Source organism: Pundamilia nyererei, unplaced genomic scaffold (assembly GCF_000239375.1).
Source record: "Pundamilia nyererei isolate P.nyererei 1_Seehausen unplaced genomic scaffold, PunNye1.0 scaffold00048, whole genome shotgun sequence".
Taxonomy (NCBI): domain Eukaryota; kingdom Metazoa; phylum Chordata; class Actinopteri; order Cichliformes; family Cichlidae; genus Pundamilia; species Pundamilia nyererei.
Window position 1 is genome coordinate 415057 of NW_005187449.1, and position 15400 is coordinate 430456.

At 40.3% G+C, this 15400-nt stretch overlaps 1 protein-coding gene across 6 annotated transcripts in view; it reads left to right on the plus strand.

The window, feature by feature from the left end:
• Positions 1-15400, plus strand: part of hivep2a (HIVEP zinc finger 2a) — a 120130-nt gene that overhangs the window by 74442 nt on the left and 30288 nt on the right. Inside the window, exon 1 of one of the 6 annotated variants that reach the window (XM_005732710.2) lies at positions 13419-13550. The exons of the other annotated variants lie outside the window; for them this stretch is intronic. The gene's annotated coding sequence lies outside the window, so the exon portion shown is untranslated. Of the gene's footprint in view, positions 1-13418; positions 13551-15400 lie in introns of those variants that run through there. 6 annotated transcript variants of the gene reach the window in all.

The window sequence follows — 15400 nt, forward strand, 5'->3', positions numbered from 1 at the left end:
TGTCAATCTTTAGTCCATCTAAAGGCCTAATTATAATAACAATTGAATATTACCTCAAATGTTTTTTTTGGAAAATATTCAAGTTTTATGTTTTTTGGGGCAAAAAAAGCAGTGCGCTCATGTGACGAAACCGGGATATAAAGGGTTAAAATCCGCGAAATATAATTAAAACTTTATATGAATATTTCAAGGAGAAGTAGTTTTAAAAGACTGACCAATTTAAAGTGAAAAAAAAATATTAATATTTAATATTTTTATTGCACATTTTGGGGAATGGACATAGGCTTAAAGGTGGATGCATTTTTTAAAATGTGCTCCTGCAAAAAAAATAATGGCAGGTCAAAATGAATTTTGGTGCCAACCTTTGGACCATCTAAAGTCCTAATTATAATAACAATCAAATATTACTTCAAATGTTTTTTTTGGAAAATATTTAGTTTTTTTGTTTTTTGGGGCTAAAAAAACAGGGTGCTCGTGTAATACAACTGGGATTTAAAGGGTTAAAACAACGAAAATATAATTAAAACTTTATATGAATATTTCAGGGAGAAGTAGTTTTAAAAGACTGACCAATTTAAAGTGAAAAAAAATATGAAAAAATATGAATATATAAAGTTTTTATAGCACTTTTTGGGGAATGGACATTTATGTCCATTAGGGACAAAGGTGGATGGATTTTTTAGGGATCTCCAAGTTAAGCACAAATACTAATAATCAATACCATGTAAAGAGACAGAGTCTGTCTCTGCATCTGTTTTAAATTTCCCACACTTATTTGTTTATCAGCATCTCAAAACTCATCCATGTGATTGTTCCAAAAATGAGCATATGCGTGTCTCATGATCCTTCAGCACTGTGGTTAAGATGTGGTAGAGTCTAGGCACAGAAGCTACTTGGTTAAATTTAGGGAAGGGTTTAAGTCCTAGTTAAACGAAGCCATGTTTACCGATCAGTCGCTGCAGGTTTGTGCTAATTTAAAAGTGAACTACTACTTCTGTTTGTTCCAGTAGCACACATTTTCTTCTTCACATTTTGTATTTCATTTTTTAGAAAATATTTTTTAATGTGAATTGTAAATCAGAGAATATTTATACTGTGTACTATATGAGTTGGAGGTGTTAAATTAAAGACAAATCTGAATAGAAATTTACAGAAAAATAATGCACCACCACCATGGTGGTTGTATCGTCCTGTGGGGAAGGAAACTGATTTAAAAGGATATTTTGGGAACACTTTAGAAAATTTACCACCACTTTTCATGATGGTCAGGACTAGTTTAGTTAGCCTGCACTGACATACTGGAGTGGAGGTGTGACCAAGATGGCTACTCTGTGTTGAGCTCTGCCTCTAAGGACTCTGAGCGAATGGAAACCTCTATCTTTGCAGGCAGGAACAGTAGCAGGAAACAGGAATCTTTAATCAGTCTGAAGTTTCTGTTTCCTGGAAGCTGAAATTCACCTGACCTCTGCACATGATTCTCTCTCTGTGTCTTTTTCATCTGCCGTAAAGCCTTTTGTTCCGGCTTTATGCGATCTCTCTCCTACATTTCCTCTCCCTGCTTCTTGTCCTCCATCCAATTAACTTAACCCTCTGCTTCTCTTTCTGTCCCTCTGGATGTCTCTTTTTCTCATTCACTTGCTGGAAAAAAAAAACAAAAAAGCCACAGCTGAAAGGTCCAGTGTGCTTCTATCAGGTGTGCTGTTTGGACTGTAAACATCCATCTGGTTTCCACAGAGACGGGATGTCAGCGCCCTTCATGCGGGATATTTTTACAACACTTGGGGATTTGTCTACAGTCCAGCATTGTACACATACAGTATACTCACCCAGGCATGTATAATGCAGCCGTGTAGATCTAGAAAATCTGATAACTTTCTCACTGATGCTTTGATGTCGATTTATATGATGTGACCAAAGGTATGTAGACGACCCGGTCAGCATAGCAGACTGCATGTCAAAGTTCTGTCTTGTTGTGTCTCGATGAAAGGAAAATCCCAGCAATGGAGTTTCAAGCTCAGGTAGAAAGTAATGATTAAGTATATACAACACTAAAAGGAAGAGAGGCACATCCACGCTAAAGCAGGCAGCTGCTACACCCTAAAAAGCCAGTACTGAAATATCTCAAACAGAGTGATGTTTAGAGCACTACTCTTCCTCATCAGACAATCACGTATTAAAAAACACCATCATCAATCATATGGTAGGAGTCATGTGATAGGGTCACAATGGTAAAATTTATGATTGGATTAAAATATTAATCCAAATGCCAACATCTCAATATTTCTCCTGCATATTTGTTGAGCCGCTCCTTATTTCTTTGTATTTTGCTTCCAAGGAGCCAGACTTTGTTTTGTTGAGCAACAGTTCTCCAGTCCTGCTTTTTCACTCGTCTTCAGTCCAGTCCTTGTACCTTACCATTTCAAAGGAATGTTTTTTTGTTTGTTTGTTAAGCCACTGACCTATGAATCATTCAACCATAGAAAAGACACCTACCTCGAGGGTTAATCCAGTGTTGTGTTTACACATAGCAGACAACTTTAAATTGTATGTTCACACTTTGTTACTAGCCGTCTGTTGCAAAAACACTGAACTGAATGTTAAAAGAAAAATCAATTTTAATGATAACACAGTTTGACTGGCATAAAACAATATTTTTTAACAGTATCCGGACACAGGACCTGAGCCATGCATTTGGCTCTCCTGTTGATCCACCTACTGTTCACTGAAGCTTCATCAGGAAGTCTCAGTAGATGGTTGTCAGGAAGCCATTCATAAGGAAAGGAAGCAGGATGAAAAGGATGAGGTACGCCAAACTACAGAAGAACTGGACTGACAATCAGTGGTAACAGGTCTGATGATGTGATGAATGCAATTTAGATATTTTTGGTTAAAATATTTGTCAATATGTATGGAGGGGGTCAAGAGAGAGGTTCAACAGTGGGTTTCTACAGTTGTCTGGAAAACATGGTTGCATTTCTGGCAGTGGTGTTGGGATATGGAAAGTATTTGATTGGCAACACCATTTTTTAGCCTGACACTGATGCCAGACACACTGCCAGTGCAGTAATAGCATGCCTGAATAGACTACTATTATTATAGTATTATTAACTATTAATCATGGATTGGCCTCCCCAGAACTTGGACCTCAATATCACTGTGGCAGTGTGAGAAAAGGCAGCCAAAGAAAAGTTTTAAATGTCCTTCAAAGAGTGGTCATACCAAATGCAAACACTCACACATACTTTTACAGAATCTTTTTTTGCCTTTTATGTGTATATTTTATATTGTCAGATGTCTCAATACATCCCTGCACCTATTTAACATTTTCCAGAAAAATATAAAGAAATGGGGTTGGCTCAAGACATCATACTATCATACTATAGCGACAAGTTAAGGTGTCTTTTATGGAACAAAGTGACACCTAAAGTGAGAGACATGTTTTCATCCTATTGTGCAAAAACAATGTTGACTCTAAACTGGAAGTTCTCTTACAACACATTTTCCTTCTGGTGCGTCAGAGAGCAACATGTATAGGGTTCTGGCACAGCATCACCTACTTCCTACTTACAAGAGCATTCAGTCTGCAAATGTTAAAACTCTGAACGATTGTATTATTTCAATTTTTGACCATTGTTGAGGTGAATGAACACAATAGGAGTACAATTTATTACCATTTTGTCAAACGTTTCCTGTGTCCACAATGTAGAGAATAAGATAATTCATCACATGTAGCGAACCCTTAAACAACCACCATGTGAAAAATATCAGGCAGACTTAAAAAGAGAAGAGCGAGAATACAGAAAAGGTCATGCTGTAATGTCAGTGTTGACCTTCTTGGGAATTACAATGTCATGTTTAGGTGTCCGCATAGTTCTGACCATTCTCTGTCTTACATGCTGAAAAGTGTGAGGGCAAGAAGGAAGAGAGATGCAAATCAGCAGCAAAAACTGCAGCAGCAAATGTAACAGGAAGAGTTTTACATGCAGGTGTGGCGTGCACGCAAACAAACGGATGTGTCTGCTTCTGGCCTGAAAATGCGGTAACATCTAGGAAGAATTTCATGCATTAATCAGTTGAAATTAGCCAACTCTTGTCCGTCTAGTTTGCTCACCGAGCCATCTGTGCTACTGAGGGTTTTTAATTCTGTAAGATGTTAGTCATACTGGTGAACAGACACACACACACACACACACACTCAGACCACACACCTCCTACCTACCTGCTGCTCTGCGGATGTGAAGGGACAGAGATTAGTGCGTGGGTGGACAGTCAGCACTAGAGTGTGTGTGTGTGTGTGTGTGTGTGTGTGTGTGTGTGTGTGTGTGTGTGTGTGTGTGTGTGTGTGTGCAAGTAACGGGTGTTGGGGACAGTAGTCATTCAACCACCCGCCCCCATTGTGTCAAGAATAAACTGCAGTGCACTCACACACACCTACAGCATGCACAGCACATACATTTTGCTGCTTATAAATAACCAGCCAGGACAGGATAAGATGCTACAAACAGACTCAGAAATTGCCGGCAGCTATCATCCAAATGTTGGGATACATTCTGGCAGAGTCTGGGTTTTTCTACTCTGTCGGCCAATTTTGCAGCTAACCAACCATCATTTGGTCCTTCTGGAGTTGTATTCTTCTGTAAACATCAAGTTACTGGCAGAGGGGGGAATTGGCCACTTGAGCGACAGTGATGGCTGCTGCTTTCTTGGAATACCTATCATGTTAGAAGCAGCTTTTACTCCCTTTTCGTCGCACTTACGTCTTCACAGATCCATCCCAACATGTTCATACAGTGGAATTACAGATTTAAGCTGTAGATTTGTACCCCAACTCTGCCTTTTAATAGGTTTCCTTTTAACAGTAGTTTAAAAGTAGTTTCATATGGAAACACAACAAGAAACGAAAAACTCACATCGAGCCCCGAAGCCATGATGATTCTCTCACCTTTAAGGTGAAAAGAAAGCGTTGGGAGCGGAGAGAATTTCTCATGTTGATACCGCTGCTGTGTAAAAGATTTATTTTATGCCATGATGTCATTGTGACACATTACTGAAAGTGCTGGAAGCTCGTATCAGAAACACCAGCTATGATTCAGATGATGCTGAGCAGCTCTGGCAGTCAAACAAACACAGCTCGATGTGTTCACGGTTCACTTCGCCTGAGTGTTTTTGGAGGATACAGAGATCCTTGTGACAAACACCTGAACCGTGTAAATATATAATGTTGGACTGAAGATGCGGGTTTTGCTCCATACCCAACATTTTTTTGACAGAAGTAATGTGCCGTAGCTGCACAAGCAAAGGCCTCTGAGGTGGATGAGTATTTGTCATGTTTAGCGGAACCTATAACTCGATTAAAGATGTACATCAGGCAGATGAGCTACATCCACAAGATTATGCTTAGGCACAGAGGTGATGAGAGGTTAGGGTTATGGTAGACAGAAGGCTGAAGTGTAAATGCAAAAAGCAGTGCATGGCAGAGGAAGTTAGGGTTAGAAAACCAAGTGGTTAGGATTGAGGATTAACCATTCAGATCACCACAAAGCAAAGTGGAAAAGCCATTTGAAGAACAAGGGAGTGTATTTAAGTTTGTATTGCAAGTTAAATGGTGTAAATGTGCTTATACTGAAATGTTGAAACAACTGGTATCTTTGATGTTTAGCAGATTAGATCAGTTTTCTGAGTTTCAGCCATTATCATTGGACACTCATCCAATGTGTTGCTCAAGCCTAGAGATGTGTCCCCAAGCTAATATTGATATATTATTATCATTACTGTACTGCAATTAGAGCGGGTAGGTTAGTGTTACCTTCAAATCTGTGCCTGGAGCATATGGCATTTTCACGTTTTTGGGATACCCATAAAGGAATCTTAGTAGCTACAGAAGATCTTTTGGGTCCAAATTTGAAAGGTGACATCCTCAACTTTCTAAAAGTATGTCTGTTATACCATTCATCAAAAATTCAGCCTAACTCAAACCTTAGCCCAAAATGGTTCACTGTTGACCGTGATGGGTGGTAAAAGGTTAAAATGTGCTTGTTTTGTAGCTACAAGATGAACCTCCTGTAATTGGAGGTTGTTAAAATAATCTGTTGCTAAATCACTGGCAACTCGCAAGTTTAGGAAATTAACCCCATTCTTTTAAAAATTACATTCTCCAGTAGATAGTCCAAAGATGCTTTTGATGCCGCAGAGGCACTGAGATGAATGCATGAAAGGTTGAGATTTACAGTGAATGCCCGAGAAAAAGACTGTGATTATCAAAAAGCACTTACTCTAAGTCTAGGCTGCAATTCTGAGTAATACTAGTCTTCTTTTTGTAGAGTACAACAGTTCTTACAGGACTGCATGTTCCTTCATTCAAGTACAAGGTGTTGTTTCCATAATATACATATTTTATTGCCCACCACAATGGGCAACGCCCAATGCCTGGAGCCAGAAAAGTAGTTGCGCTGGAATACTCTTTGTCTGCCTTCCTGACATAAATGAGGGTAACAAAAGCCCTGAGTGCATCTCGCTTGGTTTCTGAAGTGTGTGACTGAAAGTTTTGGTAATTATCTGCCCTACATAGTAGAAGTTCTATTATTGGTGATGTTGCAAGCTTTGGATTGCAGATTCTGATGTAACACAGTGAAAAATGGCCTCCAGGATGACACTCGGTTCCTGAGAGTAAAACTAACTCAGCATTATAGGTGCTGCTAAAACCTGCCTGCAGGCTTTTTTTAACGAGAGGAGAGCAGAGGAGGGGGGTGAATGGAAAGGAAAAGAAGGCTGAAAGAGGAGAGAGATGCGTAAACAAGGCAGCAGAAAATCGAAGGAAGCGTTGAGTTGGGAGAGAAGAGGGGACTGAAAACAACAAGGGGAGGAGAGTGGAGTGGGGAAGAGGGATGCAGATGAAAGACACTTACATAAGTGTGAGCATCATGCCCATATGCGCAAACACACACCAGGAATAGTCTTGAGTCAAACATTTACAGAGTTGTTGTGGGCTGGAAGCTCCCACTCTGGAAGCAGCAGAGCATCGATGCATCTTTTCATTCAAAGACTCACGGATCTCTAAAGGCAAGTTACATAAAACACACCGACTTCTACAACGGCTGCCACTGTGCACGCTGCTAATTCAACATGAATGCATGAAGAAGGGCTCCTACAATAGCTGCTAGTGTGCGGAGGTTCTGCAGTTTGCGTCACAAACGTCTCTGCGGCCGCAGCTGCAGGCATCACGGCTAAATATACATCAACCAGGAAAGAGGAGCGATTGTTTTGGTATGGCTTCAGGTCAGCTCGGAGATGATTCAAGTATAAATGAAATTCCAGATCAAGGAGATCAGAGTGTTAGCTACTCTGACACGCTGCCCTGGTCTCCAATAGAGGTCTACAAGGGTGTGAAACTGAAACCTGTAAACAAAAACACTGACCCAAATCTGAAACTGGAATTTGAACTCAAAACCGTGAATTGAACCCATCCCTACTTGTACCTACGTTACCGAAGTGAGCCAAAAGTAAATTTGGTTAAACTGGAAAATAGTCTTAAAAATCCTATTAAACTACATCTCATAGAGAAGAACTTAGGCCAAGCTTTTGGTTAAAACAGGCTTTAGCATAGCTAATTGTTTGAATGATCCATCTCATTAAACATTTGAACTGTTTAGACTTTAAACAATTAGTCATTAATTTCAACTCTGGTTGTATTTCTTCAGATACACTAGTGCTCTTGCTCTTTGGTTACTTGGGTTACATTTTCATTTCCTGCATCTCCTGCAGTAGCTTTGGTGGTTTGTAGTTTGTGTCTTCTTTGAGCATTCTGCGACTTTTAAACCTCGAAACATGCCACAAACTCACACATGATTCAGACCGATAGCGACTGTGCAGAAGTCTTATGTTTTTTGTTTTTTTTGTACTGCTGCAACAGCAGGGTTAAGCATTGCCTCAGTGCTCCCATTTAATTGGGTATGGTGTCCTTTTATATAGAAAGTAAAGTATAGATAAGTATAAAGTATTAAATTAAACCAAATTCCCCAAAAGTGGAGCAACGTCCCGCTGAATGGGCTGTTAGTATAAATAACTGCATAGATGTATTACTTATTATAATAATGATATTCATCAAATAATTTCCTCCATTGCCTCAAATGGCACCAACACCACAGTCACTGTCAAGAGCTCCAGTTCACAGGGTTTTAGCATAGCAGACAGCGAGCGGCCACAGCTAGTCAGTCAAAGTGGCCACATCTCTAGCCTTAAGCTGTAACAAGACCAGAACTTTTTTTTCTTAACATGTTTGATACGCATTTTAACACGGGAGTGTTTCTGTGGCCAATGTCAGCTACTTGAGGAACTGCAGTTTGGGGCACTTCCACATTGGGTTCATTTTTCAGCCCCAGATGGAGCCTCCTGACTGAGTCAGACTTTTGTCACTTGATGACCATGCAATTTTGTCTTTCAAGCAGAGGCGTTGGTTCAAAAGGAGAAAACAGGATTTGCTATATTTAAACATCAAAACAATAGAATCAAGTATCAAGCTAATGTGACATACCTATTTTTAATGCTGCTTTGGCCAAGCTTGGACTCACCAAAATCTCACTTTCTGGACTTGTGGTTGAGCAAGAAGAGACGTGCCGTCATCCTCAACAACTTTTTGACTATGGACTGTGCACTTAAAGCATTTCTCCAGGAGGAGATTTAAAGTGGTTCAGACAAACCGGGTAGCATTGCCCATCTGACGGTAACTCAGGGGCCAGATGACAACCCTGGATTTCCGTCATGTTCAAGAAATATGGCAGTGCTTCCACCAACCTCCAACACGGTATAATTTCTCTGTGTAACTTTACGCTCCTTATTGGCTGTTGCCGGGTTACAGAAGAACCTTTAACAGACCATGAGAAGATGTCCATCCCTGAAAAAATCTTAACTACCTCTTCCTCTGTCCATCTCGCTTCCTAGTGCGTTTTGCAAACTGTTGTGGAAAATGTAATGAAGCTACACACATGCATGCACACGTGCACGCACATACACACATGCATGCACACGTGCACGCACATACACACATGCATGCGGCTAACTCAGTAATAGTTTCAAGGCTGGCCCAGCAGCCCTGTGGAAAATATGACTGCCTTCTCTTTTCCACTGGCAATTTACACCAACAGGACGCCTGTTTTTCCCCTCCTCACCTCTTCACCCCCCTCCCCTCTGTCTCTTTTGCCACCCCCCCGCCTCCTCTCTCTCCTCCATCTTTTTCGCCATCTCTCTTTTTTGCTTTCTCTGTTAAATGGAAACATGTTGGTCAAACAGCCACAGCTGTGGAAGAACCGCTGTGTCGGAAAAGAAAACTCTGTAGGTACAGTGCATATACTGTATGTTTGAGCGTGAGCCAGGAGCCTGAACATGGAACACGGAATTCTTTAACAGCCTGAATTGGTGCTGTGTCACATTATCTTTCCCAGGGTGTGTGTGTGTGTGTGTGTGTGTGTGTGTGTGTGTGTGTGTGTGTGTGTGTAAACTCTTGTTACCTCTTCAGAATCACTGTGGCTCAGTAATTGTACACTGCAATATATTGAGCAGCATGAGAACAGAATAAATAAAGAAAAATACTAAACTGAAGAGCTGACAAAATTTAATCATTGCTTAGTAGCTGTTCGGGATCTTTTGATTTTATCACACAATCTAGCCGAACAGACGAAGTTTGCCAAGTTGTCATGAGTACTTCTCATGTAGCTCTGCAGATTCTTGATCCGCTAACGAACTTAATACATCTGATACCTCCAGGACAGTTACTAAATGGGCCATGTGGTTTTGGCTCCCACTGTTTCCAAATTCGAAATGAACATTATTTAACAGAGAAAGTTCCGCCCAAGAAAAAGCCTCCAGGCCTGAAAAATGAAGCCAATTCAAGAAAGAAGTTTCTTGAGGTTGGCTCCAAAGGCAAGTCAGTCCCCATAGACATAACATAACATGTTAAAATGTTCTGCTTTACGGCAGCAATTAACAGTTTACACCCTGGCATCCAGATATGCAGTTTTGGTCCCAATAGCTAATTTCCCCCTTCAGTTATAACTGAACATGCTAAACTGCATGTAAGGCCCCTTTTTAAATTTCATTAGGGCTCAAAGTTTGGCAGAATTAACTGATTTGACTGACACAAGCTCATATCGGTCAACTCTGCTAGTTCAAGTCACAGAACTGGATCAGTCAGTGTTTGTGGTGGTGCTGGTATTTTTTGGAACATCTTTTATATACAGTCTGTTTCGACTAAAATTTATGATTTTAACAGATGGGTTCAGCTTTTGGGGGAAAAATATGGAAAACCAAAATTGCCAATTACCAAACCCCAGTTTTCGCAATGACACACATTTTCATAGCTCCCACTGTGTAAACAGTCATCTTGCAAATCAGTGTTTAATTCTAAACAAGAAGCCTGTCCTCACATCTTTATTAATGCACTTTAATAAAGTCTGATCGGTGATGCTTTCAGGCTTCTTCTCCCTTTAGTGGTCACCAAAGCAAATCATCTGCCTCCATCTCACTCTATTCCTTGCATTATTGCCTTTATGTTCTTCTTCACCGCATCCACTAATCTTCTCTGTGGTCTTCCTCTTTTCCTTCTGCGTTGTAGCTCTGTATTCAACACCTTTTGTCCACAATTCCTCCTATCCACATGTCCAAATCATTTCAGCCTCGCCTCGCTACCTTTGTCACACACTGCTCAATCTGAGCTGTCCCTCTGATGTACTCATTTCTAATTTTGTCCGTCCTCGTCACTCCCAATTAAAATCTTAACATCTTCAGCTCTGCCACCTCCAGCTCCACCTCCTGTCTTTCTGTTAGTGTTCGCCATGCTTTTGAGCATGCTTTCTTAATAAAACCCAACACTTCCTTAAGGGTTTCACAATTAAAGCTTCCCAGCAAAGGGTGGGGAGTATCCCCAGTAAGCAGCCAGAAACATTTTAATTTGAAACAGATGGTTGATGTTAAGAGCAAACAGAGGTAAACAAATGGGACTAAATTAGAAAACAATTTGAGAAGTCAAGTAGATCGGCCTTTGGTTATACAGTAGTAAGAAAATGTAATTTGTGAGAGAAAAGCCAAACTTGATGTCATTTGATTTGACACTGAAGGTTCTTTTCCAGGACTAATATGGTCATGGTCTTTCAAAGCTGAAACCACATACACACATGTGGACATTGGACAGCGCTGCAGCAGACCAGAGAGTGACCTCACCGCTCAGGACTTTCAGACTGAAAACATATAATTTCGTGTGTACATATACAACACCATAAAGCAATCATTGATTCACATGTTTCACACTGGCAGGCTCACACACAGTTTTCACATGTATTTACTCCACCAGCGAGCCCGGAAGAAGAATGTGTGTAGGAAAACATACAAATACCCTCATATTGTTTTCCCCTTGGACTTTATGAGCTTGCGGTGCTTTCTTTTCATTTGAGCGCCAGAAATATTTTCTTTAAAAAAACATATTTCCTTCTTCATCATTAAATTTTTCTGTATTTTCTTAAATTTGTAAATTAAACAGCATTTCTATACTGCACTGGCTTTTTAGCTGTTCCTTAAAAATTCGATGAAGACAGTTAAGCAGGCTAGAGAAAAGGACAATGACATTCAGCATACTGTCCGGCTACCTGGAAGCAGGGATCAGATGCTCAGGGGACCCCAACCGCTCCGCCTATCATGTCGCCCAAATTTTGTGTTTCTCGTGTCAACCAACAAACCCATTTGTTGGTTGAGTTTAGATTCATGAGTCATTCAGCATTTCTACACTGCTGGTACTGTAGACTTGTTACTTAAAGAAGCATAAAGCAAAGTAAGAAAATACTGCATTATGAGTAAATGTCTTGCATTCTTCAGTCTTACTGGTATCAAGACTAAAGAGTAAAGCACGCAGATTCAGCCTTGATGCATCATTATGTGCATCAAGGCCGTAATGATGCATCAATTATGTCAGCAGCGTTTTACCGATGTTACAGGTTGATGTTTTTCTCACTTAATGAGAATTCAAGTTGTCAGAGGATTTGTCCTCATTTCTGACATAAATAATAATAATGATGAGAAAAATCCTTTGTACTTTCTGTAATGTTCTTAGAGATCATGTGGGTACAGAAAGAATTAGGCATCATTTTGTTCATTCCAGTCCTTATATATCTATATCTATATCTATATCTATATCTATATCTATATCTATATCTATATCTATATCTATATCTATATCTAGCATTAAAAGATAAAGTTAGATTTCTTCTCCGTCACAGAGTAGTGATAAGTTTGGAGTATTTTCCGTTGTGTAACTGAAGCTTTTATAACTGTAATTCAGCAGCAGCAAAACTATAACCTTGGCACACCAAAAACTTCCTCCTCCCACACACACACACACACACACACACACACACACACACACACACACACACACACACATACACCCTCATCCTGTCTCTGCAAACCTGCCTGTGCTGCCACCTCCCACACATTTACTCTATTCTGGGCCCACACACACACTTGTACACACAGACACACACATATTTTCAGATTTTTTTTTCTGAGAGAAATATTCAGTAGCATAATGACTTCCTACCTGCTGTAAATCACTGTCTACAAGCCGCCTGCTCAAGTGTGTGTGTGTGCATGTGCATGCGTGTGTGTTTGTTGTGCATCACAGTTCAAATTGAGTTCATTTGATTCATCTCTCTCACACTCTTTTAGATTTAATTTCAGTCATTTCTGGAGAGCCTCTTCTCTCTGTTTTTCTCTTTCAAATCCAGCAGTGCATCTGTCGACCTGATGATTGACAGCACTAAATTAAAACCAAACACGGCTGCCTCAACATGAACGGTGGGCAACATGAGTGCTTGACTGACAAAACAATGATGATAGTTTTGCACTCTGGAGATAAAATAATCAGTTTTCGGTGCTATTATTTTTGTGTCCGAAATGAATCTATGTCTTCATTTGCCTCTGCGGCCAATCATAATACCCCATTCTTAGTCATTTCAAGTTAGTCTTAACCCTAAAAATCTACTTTGTAATGCTAAATCTCGGTGGAAGTGCGAATTCAGACCAGGAAATGACAAAGGAAATTATGTTTTGTATCACTTTACATGAAATTACACAGAAACCTTGTTGGTACAGTGACTGCGTTCGTTGATGAGGTGACATGATAGGACAACAGTGAACATGAACAAGAGTTTATCATGCCAATTCTTTATTTAGATAAAATTGTAATCACTACAGCAGTCGCCTCAAGGCACTTTATATTATTGTAGACCCTACAATAATGCATACAGAGAAAAACCCAACAATCATATGACCCCTTATGAGCAAGCACTTTGGCGACAGTGGGAAGTAAAAAAAACCCTTTTAACAGGAAGAAACTTCCGGCAAAACCAAGCTCAGGGAGGGGCGGCCATCTCCCTTGACCGGTTGGGGGTAGAGAAGGAAGACAGGACAAAAGACATGCTCTTAAATCTTCAATGACCAGCAGGGGTGACGGCTAAGGTTTCAAAAAGAAGACTGTGACGTCGGACCCCAACACACGCACACACACCGTGAGTACAGTGACACTCACTTATTTTATTATAGCCGTGGTTTCGGCTTCAGCGCACGGGACACAGACACTCCCACTCAGTAGTCACTCCCCTCCCTTCCTCGACTGTCACTGAAACATAAGAAGAGTCACAACAAACACCTGTTCAGCCACGCCTCTGCGCCGCCCCGGGAGCTCACTGTGCCACCCCTCCTCTGCAGTGGGCCAGAGACCACACCCGCGCCACAAAGACTACAGAAGTCTTTTGGAAAATGACCTTTCAGCTCTCTCGAGTTTTTTCAAATACATTTATGGCCTCAGTTGTTAATTTTTGGTTCATTTAATTGGTCTCCATCTAGAGTCAAAGGGGTCAGCGCTTGTGATTGTCGCTACCATAGTGATCTGTAAATCACAATATAGCCACAACCTAATTTATTTCACTCAAAATGTAACTATAATTTAAATGAACATCATGAAACCAGGGACTGGGGTCATGGGCATTTTCTCATAGGCCTTTATAGTGTCTGACTTTTCAAACAAATGCTGTCCATTAGAAGAATTGCAGGTTTATGTGGTGTATATCTTTCGTATACAGTTTATATATCTGCGGTTGATCTTATAAACTGAATCTCATTGCTGTTTATAACTTTTTTCGCGCTCAATGGGCTTGTACATTTTTATTTGCGACGATGTAAATGCTTGTTTTTTATTGCTTCTTTTATTATTCCATCTGCCTTCTTTTAAAGAATGAGGACCTGCTTTTGGCAGCTTATTGCCCACATTTTGGCGTCAGTCCTTCTGAATCGAACAGCGAGGGCTTCTTTTTCGAGTTACCTTCTTGTGGTGCCACTCAACGTTCTCAAAAGAAGAAATGTTTTGTTAAAGAGGCAAGAAGGTTGAATTTTGCACCCACAAGAGCGGAAAATAGACCAGAATTCGGTGCAGCTGCAGTAAAAGACAGGACGGGTTATGAAAAAGTCTGAGTGTATTTTACCTGGAAAAGCTCTCTGACCACCTACACGTATAACCCAGAGGTGACAGCACCAGCTCAGGCACTCTCTTTTGAGGCTGTCAAAGCTCTTTGGGAAATGTAGAAAGTGAAAAACAGAAATAGAAGTCAAGGAGACATTTTGAAGGGTAGTTGGGATGGAGAAAGTGTTACAGTTCCCTTCCTAAGACCTGGATTTTTCTGTCAGTAGGTAGAGCTGCATGTGTTCCTGTTCTGCTAAACTTCATTTCACTTATTTCATGCTGGGAACATCCTGGTGAAACCACAGACTCCTGCTGTTGGCCTTCACTGGACCAGCTTGAGCTCAAAAGCCCTGCTCAAGGGCACAGTAAGTGTGTAGAAGGAAGGTGATGTTTCTAATTTCCATTAAGACGTAAGCCTTGTGCAACCATCATAATTCACACATGGCTTTTTAATTTTCGACACGGAGTTGTGTAAAACTTTTACCTGGCCTAATTTAAGAAAGCAGGTATTGTAATATAACTGCTGAGAAAGTGAATTTTTTATTTATAAAACTTTTGGCAGGGGGTGAAATTGGCCACAGATTTTATTTGGCCTGGCACAGAGAAGTCTTAAAGTGCTTTAAATTTAACTTTGCAGCAACCTGCAGTCAGCGTGCTGCTGTGGTTCACACATACGCCACTTTTGTTTTCACCCAGAAATATAAAAGGATGTCTTCTCTCAGACATAACTCCCTTTCTTCACATTTTGTCCAGATTATACTAATCCTTATGGACTGCACTGCTGTCTTCAATTCTTGTAAAACATTGATTTCAACTTTAATTTCACATTCTTTTGACTCATAATTAGCATCAAACAGTGCTTTCTTGGAAATGTCTTTGCAAAAGGAAATATTGGGGGGG